General features: G+C 47.2%; 1 pseudogene; it reads left to right on the plus strand.

Annotated features, from left to right (window-relative positions):
- The first annotated feature begins 721 nt into the window (after window positions 1-721).
- LOC121030316 (protein shisa-9-like) lies at window positions 722-15531 on the plus strand (annotated as a pseudogene).
- Window positions 15532-20155: the final 4624 nt, after the last annotated feature.

Here is a 20155-nt window from a genome sequence, read left to right on the forward strand (position 1 = left end):
GCGCGGGAGGTCCCGCAGCCATCCTCCACCTGCTGGGAAACCCGAGCGGTGCCTTCAGCCCCAGTGGCTGCCTAAGCTCCCTCCTCCCCGCCCGCTAGCCTAGCTCAGCTCCGCATGCCCCCCAATTCGCTCCCGTTAGCCCTCCGGAGTCACCTCTTCCGCGCCCCTGCCCCTCTGGAGCTCGCGCCCTTTCAACCCCTTCCCCCATTCCCTCGTCCCCCTCCCCCTTTCCTCCTGCCTTCCCTTCATCCCACAAGCGTTGCTTGGCTCTCTCCAGGGCACTCGGCGAGCTGGACGCAGGGCGGACTGGACTGAGAGCGGGCTCAGGGCGGCTAGTCCGGAGCCTCCCGCCTAGGCGAGGCGCTGACAGATTGACTCTCCGCTGCTCTCCGCCCCCCCACCCCGCCCCGCCTCTCCCCGCCTCTTCCCGCCTCTCCCCGTAGCCCGCCGAACCCACACCCAGCCCTGGTCCCCACTCATCCTCCCCGCGCCCGGCCCCTCCCCCTCCGCGCGCAGCGCGCGGCGCGCGGGAGGCGAAAGCTGGCTGAGCCCAGTGCAGTGACCGCCCACCGCTGAGCGGCCCGCGCAGCTCCCTGCCTGTCCGGCCCGCGGTGGCTCGCAGCCCCCGGCAGCAGCCTCGGCAGCTTCGGCCGCACCTCAAGAGGCGGCTGCAGCGGCTCTGGCGGCGGCCGAGCGACCGAGCCCAGGCTGGGAGACATGATTTCGTCGCGTCCCACTGCTTCTCCTCGGCTGCTTCCTCCCCGAGCTGTGCGCCCGCGTGTGCCTGGCGCAGGAGAGGGCGGGGCACCCGCAGCTGGCGCAGCTGGAGGCGTGGTAGTACTGGCCGAGGTGGGGGGAGGGCAACTGCTCCGGGGCCACCTCGGGAGAAGCCGGCGAGGACCCGGGGGTCTCGGACGAGCCACCTACCAGAGCGTCCACGCCGGACTTCTACCGGGGCTACTTCGATGTCATGGGCCAGTGGAACCAGCGGTTCACTCGGGAGACTTCATCTTCTGCTGCGAGACTTGTGACTTCCGGTTCTGCTGTACATTTAAGAAGCGGCGTCTGAGCCAGAGCACCTGCACCAACTACGACACTCCGCTGTGGCTCAACACCCGCAAGGCCCCGCGCGCAAGGACGACTCCCCACACCACCCCACGAAGGACAAGACCACCCTGATCCTTTACATCATCTGCGGGTGGGACGTCATGGTGCTTGTCGGCATCTAAACCAAGCGGGGGCTGGAGAAAGCGCACCGGCGGCAAAGGGAGCACGTGTCCAGGTGGGCTGCAACCCCTCCCGCCTCCTCTCCAGGCGCCGCTCTCCCTCCTCTTCCCTCTCCACCTTTGCCTGCGCAATGGCGATTCCCCCACCCCCGTATCTCCGCTGGAGGAGGTCGCTCAGGAAGCCAACTTGGGCTCCCAGCTCGGAGAGGGGGCGCTGGGCTCCGCACAGGTGTGGACTCGAGCGCGTGTGTGTATGTCTCTGCCCTCCTCCTTCACCCTCTCGCCGCCCCCTCCCGCCTAGGATTGAAGCGGATCTGAGACACACACACAGCCCGGAAGCCCACGGCCCCGGAGTCTTGGGTTTTGGCGAAGGGTCGACCCCTCGTATTCCAGTTGCTAGGTTCTAGGTAAACAGGGCAGGCGGGCCCAAAGGGAACGGCGGCCTGTGTAAGGGAGGGAAGGAGTGTGTGCCGCCTGCAACTCGTAAGGCTCGCGAAGAAGAGGCGAGGGAGGTAGAGAGAGAGAGGGGAGGGGGAGAACAAAAGCCTTGCCTGGAGCGGCCGCCTCTCTCTCCCTGAGCTGCCAGGTCCCTGGAATTGGGACCTTGGTTGCCTTCCTGTCTTTCCTGACCCCTCCCTGCTTTCCGCTGGCGCCACTTCTCCCTGCTGGGGGTCAGGGCCTCCACCTCGCCCCTTGCAGGGTTGGCCCGGACTCCATGGGCGGGAGCCCCCCTGATTCCTCAACTTTCCAGTTTGCTTTATTCATTATGCAAGTCCCAGCGGGAGCGAGTTGCAGCAGATGGGAGAAGGCATTTGGGGATTAATGGAGCGATTTGCCTTTTGCTTTTTTTTTTTTTTTTTACGTTTATTTATTATTGAGAGACGGAGACAGAGCATGAGCAGGGGAGGGGCATAGAAAGGGGGAGACACAGAATCCGAAGCAGATTCCAGGCTCTGAGCTGTCAGCACAGAGCCCCCACGCGGGTCTCGAACTCAAAAACCGCGAGATCATGACCTGAGCCCAAGTCGGTTGTTCAACCAACTGAGCCACCCAGGCGCCCCTGCTTTTGCTTTTTAAAAAAGTGTCTGAATTGATTCGCACGACCCAGTAACTCTGGAGGCAGAGAACGCAGCCACAGGGAAGCATCCCCCAGACGCGTCGCAGGCCAGGGTTGGCGTGAGGTCTGGGCGGGCGGGGTTGGCGAGCGACTGGCGGTCTTGGAACAGGTGGATGGCTGGGTGCTAGCTAGCTCGATCTGGCCGAGTGTGGGCAGCGGGGTCGCCATGTGTCCCCCTACCCTCCCTACACACAGACACACACCCTCCCCACACCTCCGGCGGGGGCCCATGTGTGCTCCTGTGAATGCACGAGCTCCGTGCGCCTGCCTAAAAAATCTGAAAGAGACCCACCCAAAACAGGCGAAGCAACATTACCACCTCACTAGTCATTATTTTCTACTTATACGCAGAGTATCCGATGATTCCCCCCCCCCCCAGAGGGGAGGGATTTGGGGCAAGAGGTGAGGAAGTTCCTCTTGGTTTGGGTCAGCAGGGAGGTATGGGTGGATGTTGGGGTCTTGAAGCACAAAAGTTAGCTTCAGGGGATTCAGGATACTCTGACCAACTGAGAGAGTAACACGCTGGCCCCGCCCACCTCCTGCACCCTCAACATGCCCTGTCGCCAGCCCCACAGGCCAGTTTCACTTCCCCGCAGTCCCCACCAGTCCCTGTAGCTTCCCAGGGTCTGTGTTAAGGTGAAGGAAGAGTACCAAGGCAGGACTTCGGCAGGCGACGGGTGTCGCCTTGGTAGGGAGAGAGTCCCCCAGGGATAGGTAGGCTCCCTTGCAGATTCCTATTAATTCCTCTGCTGAAGTATATCCCCTGAGCCTTTCTTGCAAACCAGCGTTTCCAGGAGCCCTCCTGGGTGTTTGGGTGGGGGGTGGAGAAGGGTAGGAAAGGTGGGAAGGTGGGAGCTGAGCTAAGGGTGGGCGGCTCCCTTTGGCCTGCAGAGGGGGAAGGTGATGTGTGATCTTCAGGCTCTGTGTGATCTGGGTATTCCTGTTGAGACAGCGCTCCACCGCCGACCTCAAGGCCCAGGAGGGACTCATGTTCCTGTCCTGCCACCTTGAAGCTCTGTCTGGAGAAAAAGAATCCCCCCAGGGGTTGCAGCCACTTTTGCAGGGACCACAAAGGGCTGCTTGGGGGTGGAATCTCGAGGCACCCAGTCCTCTGATAACAGAGCCTGGACACAAGACTCTCCCTGGACACAGTTTGGGAATTCCAGAATGTGGTGGAAGTACATTCTCTTGAAGAGAAAGGATAGTTGGTTTTTATTGGCAGTTTCCCCGGTGTGGTTTTTGACCCCAGCTGCCGTTTAGCACCCGGAGTGGTTTAAAAAAACAAAAACAAAACAAAAAAACGTGTTGCTAGGGGCCCCGCCCTAGGCAATTTAGATCGGAATCTCTAGGGTTGCTGAGTCTGTATACTTCTGTAAAGCTCTCTAGGCTTTCCTGTGTGTAGCCAGTTACTATTACGGAAAAGGAAGGAACATTTGTGAAGCACAGCACTAGAGGTGTGTGTGTCTGTGTGTGTGTGTACTCACATGCGTGAGTGTGTAAACGCTCCTTTAGTGTGCATGACTGCCTTAGGAGACAGGTGCTGTCAGTTGCCACTTATAGAAGAAAATCATGCTCAGGTTGGGTGGCTTCTGCAATGTCACACAGTTAGTTATAAAACTGCAGTCCCCAGCCCCCTGATTTCAACCGTGTTTCCAGTTTGGGTGAGCAATGGGTGCGGGTGGGGGGCTTCCTAGAACACACATTCCTGTGTTCTGTCCGGAAAGGGAAAGATTCCAGGTCAGTAAAGGTCTGGGATGAGCCCCAGAAATCCGCATGTAACAGCCTCCCCGAATTGCTCCTCAAAAGTGGCCTACACATTTAAGGAAGACTGTTCTTGAGTTTGGGACTATTTTACAGTCTTGGAGATGGATGCATTAATCCAGTGCCACTCTCTTATTTGCATTTGGTTGTGTGTTTTCTGCACGTATTTCTGCTTGTGTATTTGTGGTGCTGGGGGCTGCCCCAAGGACCGTCCAAATGCATGTTGCACTGTGTATGCAGTTAATCATTTCAAGTCCCAGCCACAGGTCAGGGGGTACCTGGGTGGCATATACCCAGCCACCTGAGAGCTTCGGGGTGAAATTAACATCTCGGCCACAGCCTTTTAATTTGTCTTGGGCTGTGTGGGTCACTGAGATGAAGGGTTCATTCTCATTTCATCGGAAAGCACCACCACGTCACCAACTGCTTCTGGTGACCCACGCACTTGTGGTATCCCAGAAGAGACCAACGTGATGTCAGTTTTCAGACCCAGAGTCCTAGGCATGTCGGCTGCTCCTTTCTGGGCCAACTGGGACCTGAAAACAAGAGAAAGTCGCTAATTCCAGGAGCTGTGGGGGTCTTCCTATGAAGAACTTTAGAGACCCTCATTCACCAGCCACAGCGGCCTTACATCCAGCAACTATGTATTGGAACAAGTGACTGCAAACAGTGGTGAGCTGTGGTTACCCATCCACGCAGACATGTTTTGTTTGGTCTGCAAGGTATTGCTATTTATGTATTCTTTTTAAAATTTTTTTTTAATGTTTATTTATTTTTGAGAGAGAGAGACAGAGCATGAGCAGGAGAGGGGCAGAGAGAAAGAGAAGGAGACACAGAATCCAAAACAGGCTCCAGGCTCTGAGCCATCAGCACAGAGCCCAACACAGGGGTCGAATCCAGGAATGGTGGGATCATGACCTAGGCGGAGGTCGGATGCCCAACCGACTGAACCACCCAGACGCCCCTATTAATGTATTCTTATTTTTAGTTTCTCTTTCTCTCTCTCTCTTTTCTTACTGTGAAACATTTTACACATACAAAAGAAAAAACTTAAAAGAAGGACAGGAATGTCTTCAGGGTTTGTCACTCCCGGTACGACTGCCATTGGGGCCGGCTCATTCTCGGCTGTGGGGGGCTGTTCTGTGCGTTGTAGGGTGTCTGGCAGCCTGCTTCGACTCCCCCCACTAGGCACCAGTGGCAGCTCCCTTACAACCCAACTGTGACAGTTAAAAAAAAAAGGTCCTCAGTCATAGCCACATGTCATCCGGGGGTAGAATCACCCCCAGTTGCGAGTTACAAATCTAGACCACACAATTACCAGTATTTTGTCATATCTGCTTTAACACACTCTATATCTTCATTTTCTCTCTCCCTTTCTCCCTCCGTTTCTTTTTCCTCTGTTTCTTGGTGGAAACATTTGAAAAGAAATCACAGACATGGCACTTCATCCCTAAATCCTTCAGTGTGGATCGCCTAAGAACAAGGACATTCTCCCACATTACACAATCCCAGGATCACACTCAAGAAGAAGGACAGAAACTCTGTAATACCATCAAATAGCCAATCATGGTAACATTATCCTGGTCATGCCAGAAATGTCCTCTGGAGCTTGGACTTCCAAACTCAGATCCAGTCAAGGCTCACTGCATCTGGGCTGTAAAATGTCTTCAGTGTCTGTTATATATTGTGTTTTAAAACCAACTTAGAACCAAGGAGATTTCACATAGAAATCCCGATTTCTGACTTCTCTTGAGAAATTGGTAGAACTGACAACACCGGACGTGCATTTTCACAGGGAAGCTGTTGGTTGCCACCCAGTGGTGACTTCCCTCCTTAGGAAGCTCTCAGGTTCAACTCTGTCTCCACCCCCCTCCCAGTTCACTTAGTGCTGGTCCCTGCAGTGCTTGGAGATGCGGTCAGGCCGACCTCAAGTCAGATGGCCGGAGATTCCATCCAGCCTGGCCACTTAAGAGTTGTGTGGCCTTGCAAAAGTGACTTCACCTCTCTTTTAGGTTCTTGTCTGTCAAATGAGACCACGGTGATCCCTATGTCCTAGGCTTGTGTGAGGGTTTCACTGAGACTGGGCTTAGGAGGCCCTTAGCACAGGACCTCTTTATGGTCACTGCTCTGCAAATTTTACCCCTTTGCCATGACCCTTATTATTGGAATTTTCTACCCCTTACCTGCCAGAGGGGTAAATGTTGTAGTCTGAAACTCGGTTCCTAGCCTTGACTCTGTTATATCTTTTTAGCTATGTGACATTGGTCAAGGCTCCTAACTCCTTCAGACATAAGCAGCGGAGGGTGACAGGTTCAGAATAGGAGAGAAGACCCAGGTATGGCCACATTGAATGCCTTGCAAAGTGTTGGCCTGGGTGATATTAAAGAACTCTTGTCCAGCCTGCTATTTTGCCACGAGCTTGGGTATAAATTCTCATTTAATTTCAGGCCCTGCCCCAGTGAGGCAGACGTTAGGACGTGTGCCTTTGAAGAGGCACAGATTGCTTTCCATGAGGATGAACAAGGCCCTGGGGAGTGGAGGAGTCAGACTTCCAACCCAGACAGTCTGAGGCCAGAGCACAGGTCCTTGACCACTAGGCTGCACGGCCTTTGAGCGGACACGTGCAGGACTTCCGTGCTCTCAGATCACCTAGAAGTGCTTGCAGTTCTGCAAATGGCAACACGTGCCGGGGGGGCCAGATCAAGAAGCCACTGTAAGATCAGGACCAGGAGTGTTTCCTGCGTCTGCCCCTGGCAGGGCCAGCACCCTTGGAGGAGGCATTGATGAGAAATGACCTTGGGGGCAGGAATGCCTGTTTGAAGCTCCATACACTTGAGGCCAGTAGGGAACACATGCCGTTATTTTGTCCACCTTCAAACAGAATCAGAAATCCAAGTGGCACATTACACAGCACAGTGTCCTGGGTGCTTTTCAAACACACTTCAGAAGAGCTGGAGTCCCTTTTAAAGAAGTGGCATCAAGGGATAAATGTCTTCCCTTCTTTTGCCTTTTCTCTCTTCCTCCTGTTTCCCCTTTATCCTGCATGTCTGTGGTTACCCTGTGGCTTTGACCAGCTCCCCAGCTTGGAGAAACCCTTGCAGGCACATCTCCTTGCCCATGGAGTAGTCTCTTTACATTCTTTTTCATGGCAGGTTACTTCTCTTTGGGCAATGGAGTCCTTGCATTTTAGCAGTCACCTTCAGTGGGGTATACTTTATACATTAAAAGGCACACATTTTAAGTTTAAGTGTGGTTTGAGGAGCTTTGCCTGTACCTGTGTAACCACCGCTCCAGAAAGTTAACTCGTTCCCACAACCCTTGCGTTCTTGAAAGACTAAAAGATGCTTCTGGTACAACAGGAAATGCTCCAGAATCCTATTCAAGTGTTTAAATGTCAGAACACAGTTTAGACCTCGGGACTCCTGGAACCTTGGAAGCAAGATGAGGAGGTTCTGAGCTCTGTTTGGGAATGTTGGGGTCTTTTATTTGCTCGCCGTAATTGGAAAATGAAGGAACACCGTGTTCTCTTTTTGTTCCTCAAATATATCAAGCTCATTGCTACCTTGGAGCTGTTGTGTTGGCTTGGCTTGAATTCTCCTCCATCAGACCTTACATGCTGGCTCCCTCGCCATTGAGGTCTCCGCTCCAATGTCGCCTTCTCCGAGAAGTCATCCCTGACGGATGACCCAGGCTCAGTTACCACTGCCCCCCACCCACCCCCTCCAGCCCATTGCTTGGTGTTCCTTGCTTCATTTCACATGATAGTCTAAAATTAACTTATTAATTTCCTGGTTTGCTACTTGATTATCTCTCTGTTTGCATTACTGTCCACAGTGAGGAGTGCAGGGACACTCCACAAATGTGTTCTGTTGTATCCTCAGTGCCTGGAACAGTATCTGGCACAGAGGAATTCTGGTTTCTGACATCCCAGTTTACAAAAGAAAGTACCTCCTCTTTTATTCATTCGTTCATTCATTCATTCATTCATTCACCCATTCACCTATTCATTTAATAAGTATTTATGGAGCACCTATGGCATACCTAGCACTGTTTTGAGAGCTAGAAGAGAATAGTGACAGTGCAGACACAATTCCTGCGCTCAAAGAACTAACAGTCAAATGGCCCAAGACAAGTAACACACAAGTACGTATAGAAGGAAATTGACACTAAATTGAACCTTATGAAACTGCCAGTATTCCATCATCCTTGACCACACAAATGGCAATGTCTAAACCTAATTGTTCTGAATTAGGACAAGGGATATCAAGGAAAAGTATAGTTTCTTTAGTAAGGTACCTGTATTAGTTAGGGTTCCCCAGAGAAAGAGGACTATATTTATATATACATATATACAGTTGAAGGCTGTCAGACAGGAAAATTCCCCTTTACTCAGGAGAGGGTCGGCCTTTTGGTCTGTGCATGCTTTCAACTGATTAGACGAGGCCCACCTGAATGATGGAGGGCAATCTACTCAGTCTGTTGAATGTCAATGTTCATTTCATCCAAACACACATTCTCAGATGCATCCAGAATGACCTTTGACCAAATATTTGGGCACCCTGTGGCCCAGTGAAGTGGACACTTAAAAGTTACCATTATAGTTCTTTTAGGAACTTAGTATTCAGGGTGTGTCCTTTGGAGCAGCCTCATTTTCATGACCTGGGAGCTTGAGCAGAAGAATGTTATGCCATGCCTCAGACTTACTGAAATAGAATCTGCATTTTATCAAGGCCCCTAGGTAGCATGAATGCATATCGTTTGAGAAGCACTCAAACCATGTGCTACAAAAAGATGGCAAATCCTTGGGAGTTTGTTTGGTTTATAGCACATAGTTGCTGATTTCCACTGTGTTATTTATGAAGCTTTTTGGACACGTATTTTCACATGTTTTTTAGTATGTACCCCAATCCATACACATCTGTTATACTAGTAAGTATGTGCATGTACCAGTGAACAGTTATTAGGTACATTATAAAGCATACATAACAACAAATTTTAAACTGAGCTGAAGGTGCAGTAAATATTATTGTAAAATTTGTTGGTAAGCACGATGACATCGTACAATCATTAGCTAATGTCAAAGCATGATGTATGTTGAGGATGAAACTTAGCATTAATAAACAGTCCATATTTTGAATATTTTTCATCAGAGTTTTGATTATTCTTGGCTGACTTTGCTTTGATCTGAATAGAACATCATTGTTTTTAACCTTGTGACAAGCTAGCTGTTCAAGAGATGGGGAGAGTCAACGCAATTGTTTTCTTGTGCTTCCTCTATCAGTATTTTCTTGAGTCTGTAGTTTTGTTATGGCAGGGGGTGGGGGTAGTGGTTTAAGCCATGTGCCTGCTTAGTGATGGTTAGCCTCACTAACCCTAGATAATGAATCTGCATATCTCCTTTAGGGGGGCACATAGCTGTAATATGGGCAACATACCCCACCGATGGTGCCACTGCCAGTCATCGTTCTTGGTCTGAGCTTCCCGATTGTCACTGTCTGACGCAGGCATATCAAGTGAGGGTGCCAGCATTCATACATATATTGCATTGATTCCCCACTTTGACGACTAAAGACCATACGCAGGAGTTCTCGGATTTCCTGTCCCTATGCCGAATCATTTTATGTGGTCTGTAGAGTGAGTGGACTCTACTTTGAAGACTGCTTTTCCAGGATATGGAGGCCTCTTAAGAACTCTCATCTCCATTGCATGCCCTGGGAAGGGCTGCCTTGGGGAAAAGCATCCTTGGCTTTTCAGGAATTTCAGCACTCTGGAGAAGCCCAAGGGATCTGCAGATAGTAGAGCTGACCAAGTTCATGGTAGCTGTCCTGATAACTTACTATGCGAACCTCTTGAAAGCCTGAATAACATGGAATTATGGGGGGGGGGGACTCCTTAGAGAAACTGGTGAAGCTATGGCTTCTTGCTTGAGAAAAATGCACAAACAAAATTTCCACTCAACTCCTGAGGGGTCCAGGGACCCCCTGAAACTCATGATGAAGAACCTGTTTAGAAGTGAAAAAGGCAAATCAGGTTTGGAGGGCCTGCTTTACCTCAAACATTCCCTTTCCTGCAGCCTCCTTGAGTTTCAGACTCTGCTTACAGCACAGAGTGAGGAAGGAGGCTGAACTCTGATTTCAGAGACACTCAGTTTTGTATGTCAGTCCCTGCATTGATGTGCCAGGTGAACTTGAACAGTTTTTTAGCTCCATAAAATGGGTAGGTTTTCCTCACCTTAAATGCTCCCTTCCTTATTGGCTATCCTCCAGCTTCATTGGCCTTTTGGCTTATACCTCAAATATCTGAACTCTTTTCTGCCCCAGGGCCTTTGTACTTGCTGTTCCCTCTGCCAGGAAGGTTCTTTCCATCATCTTTACATGACTTACTCCTTCTTACCGTTCAGGGCTCAGCTCAAATGTCAATTCCTCAGGAAAGCTTTTCCTGATCACCTTGTGTGTGTGTGTGTGTGTGTGTGTGTGTGTGTGTGTGTCTCAGTTTATTTAGAATTTTAGAAAAGTGTACAATTCATTGATTTTTGGCATATTCACAAAGTTGAGCAACTATCACTACTATCTGATTCCAGAACATTTTCATGGTTGAAAGTCTGTATACATTCCAGAGCCACTCCCCAGTCCTCCCTGTCTCCAGCCCCTGGCCACCACTGGTCTACTTTGTATCTCTGTGAATTAGCCTATTCTGAACACTTGATGGAAATAGAATCACATGCCCCGTGGCTTTTTGGGTCCTTTGCAGGAGCCTCAAGTTTCCAGGTTCCATCCATGTTGTAGCAGGTATCAATGCTTCCTTCCTTCTCATGGCCAAATCATACTCCACTGCATATTACACATTCTGTGTGTCCATTTATTAGCTGATTTGGGTTGTTTCCACTTTTGGGCTGTTGCAAATAAGGCTGCTATGTGCCGGTGTCGCTTGATCATGTTACAGTTTTTCAAATTTATTTAATATGCATATATTTTTTTATCCTGTCCCCTAGAATACAAGCTCCAGGAAGACAGTGATCTTGTGCATCTTGCACACTGGCTGTGTTCCCAGAGCTTTGACTAGTGCCTGGCACATAGTAGGCAATGAATGTTTGTTGAGTGAATGAATGAATGATTGGGAACTGTTGTTATTCTCTTGTGTCTTGGCACACTCCTCTAATCCTTGCGGGACTCTTGCTGTGTTATCTGTATTTCACATCTGACACTTTTCACCAGCTGTGGTTTTTGGGCCATTGTCTCATTGCCCCCTGAGCAACCACTCAGTCGCCAAGCTTGGGGCTTCTGTGAGCCTAGCACAGGCTCAGACTTGAACGTGCACTTGAAAGCACAGGTAGCTAACTCTGGAGTTTCTGAATCAGTAGGTCTGGGTGGATGTGAAAATTTGCTTTTTAACGTGCTCCCAGGTGATGCTATTGCCGTGGGTTGGGAGACATTATTTGAGAATTGGTGCTATTGGGGGGGTAAATTGCAGCAGGCAGGGTGGCCTCACTCAGACAGCTCCCCTTCCTTCTCTGTCTCCCTTGATGCGGACTCAGAGGGTTCTGGTTTGTTAAGAGCATCTGGATGTATCCTAAACCATGGCAGTATCACTTGTGAGTGTGTACCCTGAGAAGCTCTCCCTGGTCCAAGAGGAAGCATGGATGAGGACGCCTATTGCTGTGTTGTGTTCAGAGGCAGGGAGGCGGTGACCATCTAGGTGTCCATAATTGGGGAACTGGATAAGCAGGGCTGATATTCTTCCACTTCACCATGAAACCACTGGGTAAAGGAGATTCACACTTAGAACTTTGGCTAGCTCTCATGTCGTGCAAAGAGGAAGAAACAGAATGAGGTTTGTGGTCAAAACACTACTCGTGTCAAAGATACACACTATGCAATTATACCTACAATAGTATATATCGTTCAAGGATAATCCTGTCTCGGTAAAGACATGGTGGAGCATAGGTGAAGGGAAAGAAATGGGGTGGTGAGGTCTGACCTTAGATGTGATATATGCTTGACACTTACCTGTGTTCTGCTGTCTGTGCAAACACTGAGCTGCTTTACTAAGGTTACATCTAATTGTGAAGGTCACTGTTCTGGGTGAATTGTGTACCCCCGCCCCATAACAAAAATTTTTTAAAAGTCCTGGTCTTTTTTAGTGATCCTCAGAAAGTGGTCCTCAGAATGTGACGTTGTTTAGAAATAGTATTTTGCAGATGTAATGACTTGAGATGAGGTTATCCTGGAGGAGGGTGCACCCCTAACCCAGTATGACTCGTGTCCTTAAAAGCAGGTCTTCATGGGAAGACAGAGCCTCCAGGAGACACATCAGGTGAAGATGGAGGAAGAGCCTGGGGTGAGGCAGCTGTGAGCTAGCAAATGCCAGAGATTTCCACCAGAAATCCACCAGAAGCCAGGAAGAGGGAAGGGAGGAGTCCCCTAACATCTTGGTTTGGACTTCTGGCCTCCGGAACTGTGAGACAGTGCATTTCCATGGTTTGAAGCCACTTAGTTTGGGGTACTTTGTTACAGCAGCTGGGAGAAACTAATACAGTCACTTAACACCTCTCAACTTATTTTTTTGTCAAATAATAGTAAAAAGAATATTGACCCTTGGATGAATGTCAAGGAGGTGAAACATGATGATAAAACACAGTTGGTGACTCAGGTTGTAACCTTGCCCTCCATCCCAGCTACTGATTAAGAGGGGCACCAACCTGGGGGGGGGGTGTGATGGATCATGCCAAATCCTCCCTAACTACAGGAAACCCAATGCACTCAGTGTACAGAGCTGTGAAAACAGACTCTTGTTCAAAGCCCTGTACAACTGGCTGTGTGACTTTGAGCAGGTTAATTCACCTCTCTGAGCCTTGGTCTGCTCATCTGCAAAGAAGAAGTAATAAACCTCATAAAGTGTTTGTAAACTACTTAGTTGAATTAAGGCTTGTAATGTGATCGGCATGGTGCCCCGCTTATGGTAAGCACTCCATGAATGTTATTTGTGGTTAATGGTGGGCCATTGCTGTACATGGAGTGTGGTATCAGGCTTTAGCTATGAGGGGGGACTGAGTTTATGGGGTGCAGACGCATTACGTATATTTGTCATTAAATCTTCTCCACAGCTCTGCAGGGTGGGTGATACTGCTAATTACACATCTATTGTGAGGAACGTGTGGACTGTTTTGCATGAAGTCCTTATGTAATCTGTAATTGCAGTGATCTTTGGTAACTTCCTGCTGTCTTTTTCTCCCTCCCACCTCTAACGAGCATGCAACTCCGTGGAGTAAGGGGCCTTGTCCTCATAAGCACAGTGCTCAGAACACAACAGGTACCAGTCATTGTGTTTGGAATGAACAGATTTAAATTCTTTCTCCTTTCAGGGCTCTTGCAGATGTCATGAGGCCACAGGGGCCACTGCAACACTGACCCCATGGAGAGGGACCTCAACGTTGTGGTTCATGTCCAGCCTTATGAAAACATGGATACCAGAACTCCCATAAATGATCTTCGTAAGTATAGCAGTGCAGTCCGTTTCCAGCCCCACTTGGTGACCCAGGCAGTGGTCACGTGTCCAGATTTCATGGGGTGTGTTTGGGTTCATTAAGAGCTTTTCTGTTTGTTGACTAGTTAGAAGTTTTCTTTCATCTCTCTGGGATGTTTGGCATCATCAGATTTCACTTGGTTGGTGTCTCTGTTAAAGATTGATCCATTTGGTTGGCTTCTTATGGTCGGTTCTTCTGTTAACTAATGGCCCTCTTGGTTGGTTCATCATGGGTACTTAGTTAACCAATGGGTTACTTGGTTGTTTCACTTCACGTAGTTAATCTATTTGGCAATAACCCATTTTGTTGGTTCATCTTGATCGGGAAATCGGTTAACCAACGGTCCATTTGCTTATTTGTCTGCTTCCTGAGGTGGACCAGTTATGACCTTTGATCTTCATGCTGTTGTCAATGAACAGATAGTAGTTCAGAAGAATTTGATCTCTTTTTCATAAAAATAGAGTTTCATAAAAATAATCCCAAACTACTCTGTGTGAGTATGCACGCATGCACATACACATGCGTTTGTGTGTGGGGTGTTGAGTTGTGGTTATGATGGTTTGGGGTGCTTATTCCTTGCTATTATGTTTTCAGGTTACCCCCACATTAAAGTAATGTGGAGGGCTTCATTTAAAATAACACAAGCCAGACAGTTTAAAGGATGCATTTAGTTGTGGCTGGAGGTTCTTAAAAACATGACACATTTTATAATCTGGGTGGCCTTTGCTGAAGCCCCATTACAAGAGCTGCATTGGTATCTTATTTGCTGAATCATCATTTTGGACTGTTTGGCTGCAAATTTTTATGCTTGCTGGGTAGAGGAATAAATCGGCGGTATTAGACACAGGTGATGTGGATTCTCCGATTCTGCACTGTGATAATTTTTCATAGCCTTGGAAATGTTGCCACATAAGTATCAAGTCAATGTTTACATGGTTTGGAAATGGGCTACTAAATAGAATGTCCTAAGTTTCATTGTATTCAGTGATTTGGCATTATTTATTTATGAATCGGGCCATAGAACAGCATGAGGAATGGCCATATCTTAGAGCAAAATACGTCAGCAATTGGAAGTTTTATGACCCAATGTCACAGCCCTGAAAGATACAGTAAATTGCACCAACTCCCAAATGGCAATCACTGAGTCCCGTTCTGGCTCTGATAGAAATGAGCACATTCCCTTTCAGATGTCACTGGGAAGTAAGCAGAACCTAGTTGTATGTGGGTCCCAGACGTCACACATGAGAGAATATGATTGTGAAATAGACAAAGGTGAAATGGTGTGGAGTCTGTGGCTATCCAGGGGGACTGTTAACAAGTTTCTCATGTGAAGTTATAAGCTTTAAGATGGTTTTTGAGTCAACACTCAAAGGAAATAACAAACTCATTGAACTCATTTTTATCAGGCCAAAGGGCAAGGTACATTAATGAATCTTGTTTAAGTAAGGGACTTCTGCTTAAAGTTGTACTGAAAACAAATTACTGCTCAGAGATGAGTGTCTAGGCACTGAGGAATTCAGAAGTCTCTTGTGACAGACTAACTTGATTTATTTATGATTCTTGCTTTTGGTCTATGTCTGAGTCTCAGTAATCAGAGATATTTATACCAATTAAAAAATGTCTTGTAATATTCTACTGGGTAGGTGTATGCCAGAGCATTGCTGGTGGACTACAGAAGAGAATGCCAAGTGTACACAAACATTTACTGCATTCTTACAAGATGTTAATTTCCTACACTGCTGCTGGGTTAATCCAGTTCTTATTTCCTAGAATTTTTGGGAAGATCTGGAAAGATAAGCATATAGCTCTTCCACCAATTTACATTAATCAGTTTAATTTTATTCAAAAACTTTTAAAATTAATTTATTTATTTTTGAGAGAGAGACAGAGTGAGCAGGGGAGGGGCAGAGAGAGAACGATAGAGAATCCCAAGCAGGCTTCACATCGTGAGTACAGAGCCTGATGGGGGGCTTGAACTCACAAACTGTGAGATCATGACTTGAGCTGAAACCAATAGTCAGACGCTTAACCAATTGAGCTACTGAAGGGCCCCTTAATCAATTTAATTTTTACAATTAATTTAGTAGTTGGTAGTAAAGATAGCCTTCCTTGGAGTGATTTCATCTTTTTATTGATTGACAAGAGCTATTTACATATTGTAGACACAGGGAAAATTTACATGTTCAGAAGAGGGAATGATTTTGGGAGTTCATTGAGAGGATAGGCCTAAATGACTGATATTTGTCAATTATTAGGGGTTCAAGAGGCCAGGCAGTCACCAGAGCCCATTTTGACCTATAGAGAACTAGGAGAGAAGGAATTCATTCCAAGTGAGAAGTTAGACCAGCTCTTGGTGCCAGAATTAGAGTGCACCTATTGAATTGAACTCTTCTCTGGACACTGTGAGCAACGAAGATTTACCATTACCAAAAATGGAAAGAAAAATGCATCCATTTGTGATATACCAAGAGGGGGCACATCATGCCATTGTTGCTGTATTCTTCACTAAACATTCAAGTTATCAGAGCTGACTGGGAATTCGATAACCCAGACTTGAATGTCATTTTCATCTCTATTCAGTGACCCATTCAACATAGCTTTCAGAGGGTACTCATCTCCATCTATTTCTCTTTCCTCATCGTTTTTTTTTAGTATTTATTTTTGAGAGAGACAGAGTGCGAGTGAGGGAGAGGCAGAGAGAGAGGGAGATACAGAATCTGAAGCAGGCTGCAGGTTCTGAGCTGTCAGCACAGAGCCTGACACGGGGCTCAAACCCACAAACCATGAACCTGAGCTGAAGTCAGACACTTACCCGACTGAGCCACCCAGGCGCCCCTCTTTTCTCATCTTAATACTAATGCTAGACTCCTTTCTGATCTTTCCATTATGCCTTAATCAAGCTAAGAGAATCAAAAGTCTGCAGAAATCTGGATATTTGGAAGGAAGGAAGTAGAGGACTAAGGTAAAGGCAAATTGGGGTGGGGGGGTGGAGAAAGCTTCATTGTGGGGAAATGTGGTCAACTTCCCTTTATAAATTTCCTAGGGTTGATTTTTCCTGTGATATGCAAGACTTGCCTTTTTATCTGAAGATGAATTTTTCTTTAGCTGATAGTGTTCATGTTCTTTCCAGGCATTCAGTGATATTGCCTAAAAATATTTAGTCTGATAATCAAAAGGGCCTCGACCTCTATCAAAGAGGTAGAGGAGGGGCAGAGAGAGAGGGAGACAGAATCTGAAGCAGGCTCCAGTGAGCTGTCCACGCAGAGGCCGACGCGGGGTTCACTCTCACGGACTGCAAGATCATCATCTGAGCTGAAGTCAGACGCCCAACTGACTAAGCCACCCAGGCGCCCCTAACAGCACACTTTTTAAAACATATATATAATTTTAATTTTATATTTACAGAGAAGTTGCAGAGGTAATACCCAGAGTTGTATATACTCCTCACCCCTACATCCCCCTAATGTTAACATCTGTCATTACTGTGGTATACCTGTCAAAACTAAGACATCGACATTAGTATATTATTTTCAGCTGAACTGTGGATAGTGTTTGGATTTCACTAGTTCCCTTTCTTTTTTTTTTTTTATATATGAAATTTATTGTCAAATTGGTTTCCATACAACACCCAGTGCTCATCCCAAAAGGTGCCCTCCTCAATACCCATCACCCACCCTCTCCTCCCTCCCACCCCCCATCAACCCTCAGTTTGCTCTCAGTTCTCAACAGTCTCTTATGCTTTGGCTCTCTCCCACTCTAACCTCTTTTTTTTTTTTTTTTCCTTCCCCTCCCCCATGGGTTCCTGTTAAGTTTCTCAGGATCCACATAAGAGTGAAACCATATGGTATCTGTCTTTCTCTGTATGGCTTATTTCACTTAGGGTTCTTAAGTCCCTTTTCTGTTCCAGGATCCACTCCAGCATACCACGTTGCATTTCGTACAGGCAGCTTGATAGTAGGATTTGGGCTGTGAGGTCTTGTTTAGTGATGTGGTAAAGACTGAAAACGACACCAAATAAGTCAGCGGCAATTACAGAGCCTTTATAGCCACGGTATAAAAAGTGTCTCCCAGTGTCTATAAAAGCATCCACATAAAATTATTCACCTGGTCAGTGTTGGAATAGAATCAGTTCATGTTTTGACTATGCTCTCATATAGGCTCATGGGACAGAGTCCCCCTGAATGTTCTACCTAAACATGCAACCCCTCTTTTGAATTGGGTTGATGTTACAATGTTACTTAGCAGGTGAGATGTCACACCAAACTGAGGAGAAATACTGGCTTGATATTTCCTGACACAGAAACCATCTGAAAGACCAGGCTCCTGTTCCAGCCTCAGCTCTCCCCTGACCACTCTCCTGCTCACCTCCAAAACCATTTCCCAGTGGGTTTACAAAGAACCAGATGAAAAGCAGATTCATGATTTAGCTTCTGAAGATGTTGTGCACCTCATATCTAGGGCCAGATGGATTTCCATTCATTTCCCATATTTACCAAGACACCCAAATGTCCTATACTTGACTTTTGGAGACACTGGCAGGGATATTGCCAAATATCTTTTAAAAATTGGGGGAATTTCCTAATCAGGGGAGGTGTATAAGAGTAAAAAAAATATGTAAGATAGTGAAATATTAACAGTAACTTATATAAGCAGTATTCTAACCCCTCCCTCCACATTGAATGTTCAAAACCTTATTAGGTTGGTACTGTTATTTCCACCATCATTAGAGGTGGGGAAACTGGAGCTCAGAGAGGTTAAATGACTTATCCAAAGTTCATACAGCTACTAAATGGTGGAGCTGGGATTTAAACCAGGCCAGTCAGACCCCAAGGTCTATGTTTTAACCACTATACTACGTGACCTCTCCTTTGGGTACAGATGTTTGCAGAAGGGGGAAGTCTTCCCCCCTAGGAGTTGAAGTGGTTGAAGGATATGTGAAGTGAACCAAAAGATCCATTGGCATTGTAGGAAAGAGCTATTTCCAAAACACATTCCAGTGTAGGTCTTGTGATGAGTCCTTCTTTAGGAGGAACAGGAACTAACATTTATTGAGCACTTGCTGTGTGCCAGGCATTGTGTTAAAGCTCTGGACGCATTAGCTCATTTTGTACTGAAAACAACCCTCGAACAGCCTTGCTCATCCCTGCCTCAAGGATCTTTGTACTTGCTGTGCTCCCTGCCTACAGAACCCTGCTCCCAGGCCTCTACCCTTTTATATCGTATGCACAAAGCTGCCTCATTGGAGAGGACTTCCTTGTCTCCCTTGGGTCCCCAAATTGTCTACTGTTCCTCTTTCCCCCATGATTTTCTTCATGACTTTTGTTCTTTCTGAAGTTGTCTTCCTCCTTATTTATGCCTCTTCCACTACAATGTAAACTTCATGAGAGCACATACTTTGTGTTGTCACAGCGGCATCCCATACCGTGGGAACCGGGCTGGCTCATGGCAGCAGCCCCATCCATTTCTGTCCAGTGAATGAAAAAGACTATGGAAGGGGTATCATTATTCCTGTCTCATGGAGGAGAAAACAGATTCATAGAAACTAAGGAACTCACCTAACATGATGACTGAGATTTACTTTAAAAATTGCCAGGAAAATATAAAATTGTGGGGGCAGGTGAAACAGAAGGGGGGAAATATCATTGCATACTACTACTAACAGATATTTTTATTATTATTATTTGGTGGCCAAATACATGGGAGTCCATTCTATCTTTGTGTGTATTTGAAGATATCCACAATAAAATTAATAGCGAAAAAACTTGTCCACGGTGTCATAGTTAATAGATAGCGGAACAAGGATTTGTCCCCAGGTCTGACTACATAGCCTGAACTTCATTGGATACACATGGGGTATCTTCTGGTGAATATCCAGGCTCAGGAAGGGTAGGAATCAGGGCTACCTTCAGGACTTTAGTAGGTGGAGTGAGTAAAGCATCAGTTTTGTCTTTAATGCACTTAACTGCTGTGTCTTTTAGTTCATATTCTGCAGAGAGAGAAAATATGATGAGCTTTTGACCAGCCAGTGGTCTGGCTTCCCCTGGATCAGCTGTCTGACCCTGGTTCAGTCAGTTGAGTCGGGTGGAGAGTATCTCAGCGTCTCTCATGGCTGTGGTGGAGCCGGTTCTCCAAGAAGGCCAGGCTTGAGAAGTGGGGTGGAGATTGCTGATTTAAGCTTTGTTGGGGAGGGAGCAGGGGTTGTGTTTGTTTTATTCACCCCTGTATCTCCAGTGAAATGACGCAGTGTTCAATAGGTGTTTGTTGAATGAAGGAACACCTACACGGATGAATGAATCTCTAGCCAATAGAACTCGTTAGCAGGACCCTTAGGATTTTGACTTTTGAGGGAACATGGCCAATTCCAACTCTTGTGAGGCTCTCTTTTGAACGAAGCCATAGCTACCAACACTCTTGTTTCTGAAATGTGAGCATTCTTTTCCCCATTCGGGCAGACTAAAATTGTTCCATCTGAAGATCTATGACTGTTATGGTTTTGGCACATGGGTCAGTAAGTGATGACGTTAGTAA

Source organism: Herpailurus yagouaroundi, unplaced genomic scaffold (genome assembly GCF_014898765.1).
Source record: "Herpailurus yagouaroundi ecotype Mexico unplaced genomic scaffold, PumYag 140, whole genome shotgun sequence".
In the NCBI taxonomy this organism is placed as follows: domain Eukaryota; kingdom Metazoa; phylum Chordata; class Mammalia; order Carnivora; family Felidae; genus Herpailurus; species Herpailurus yagouaroundi.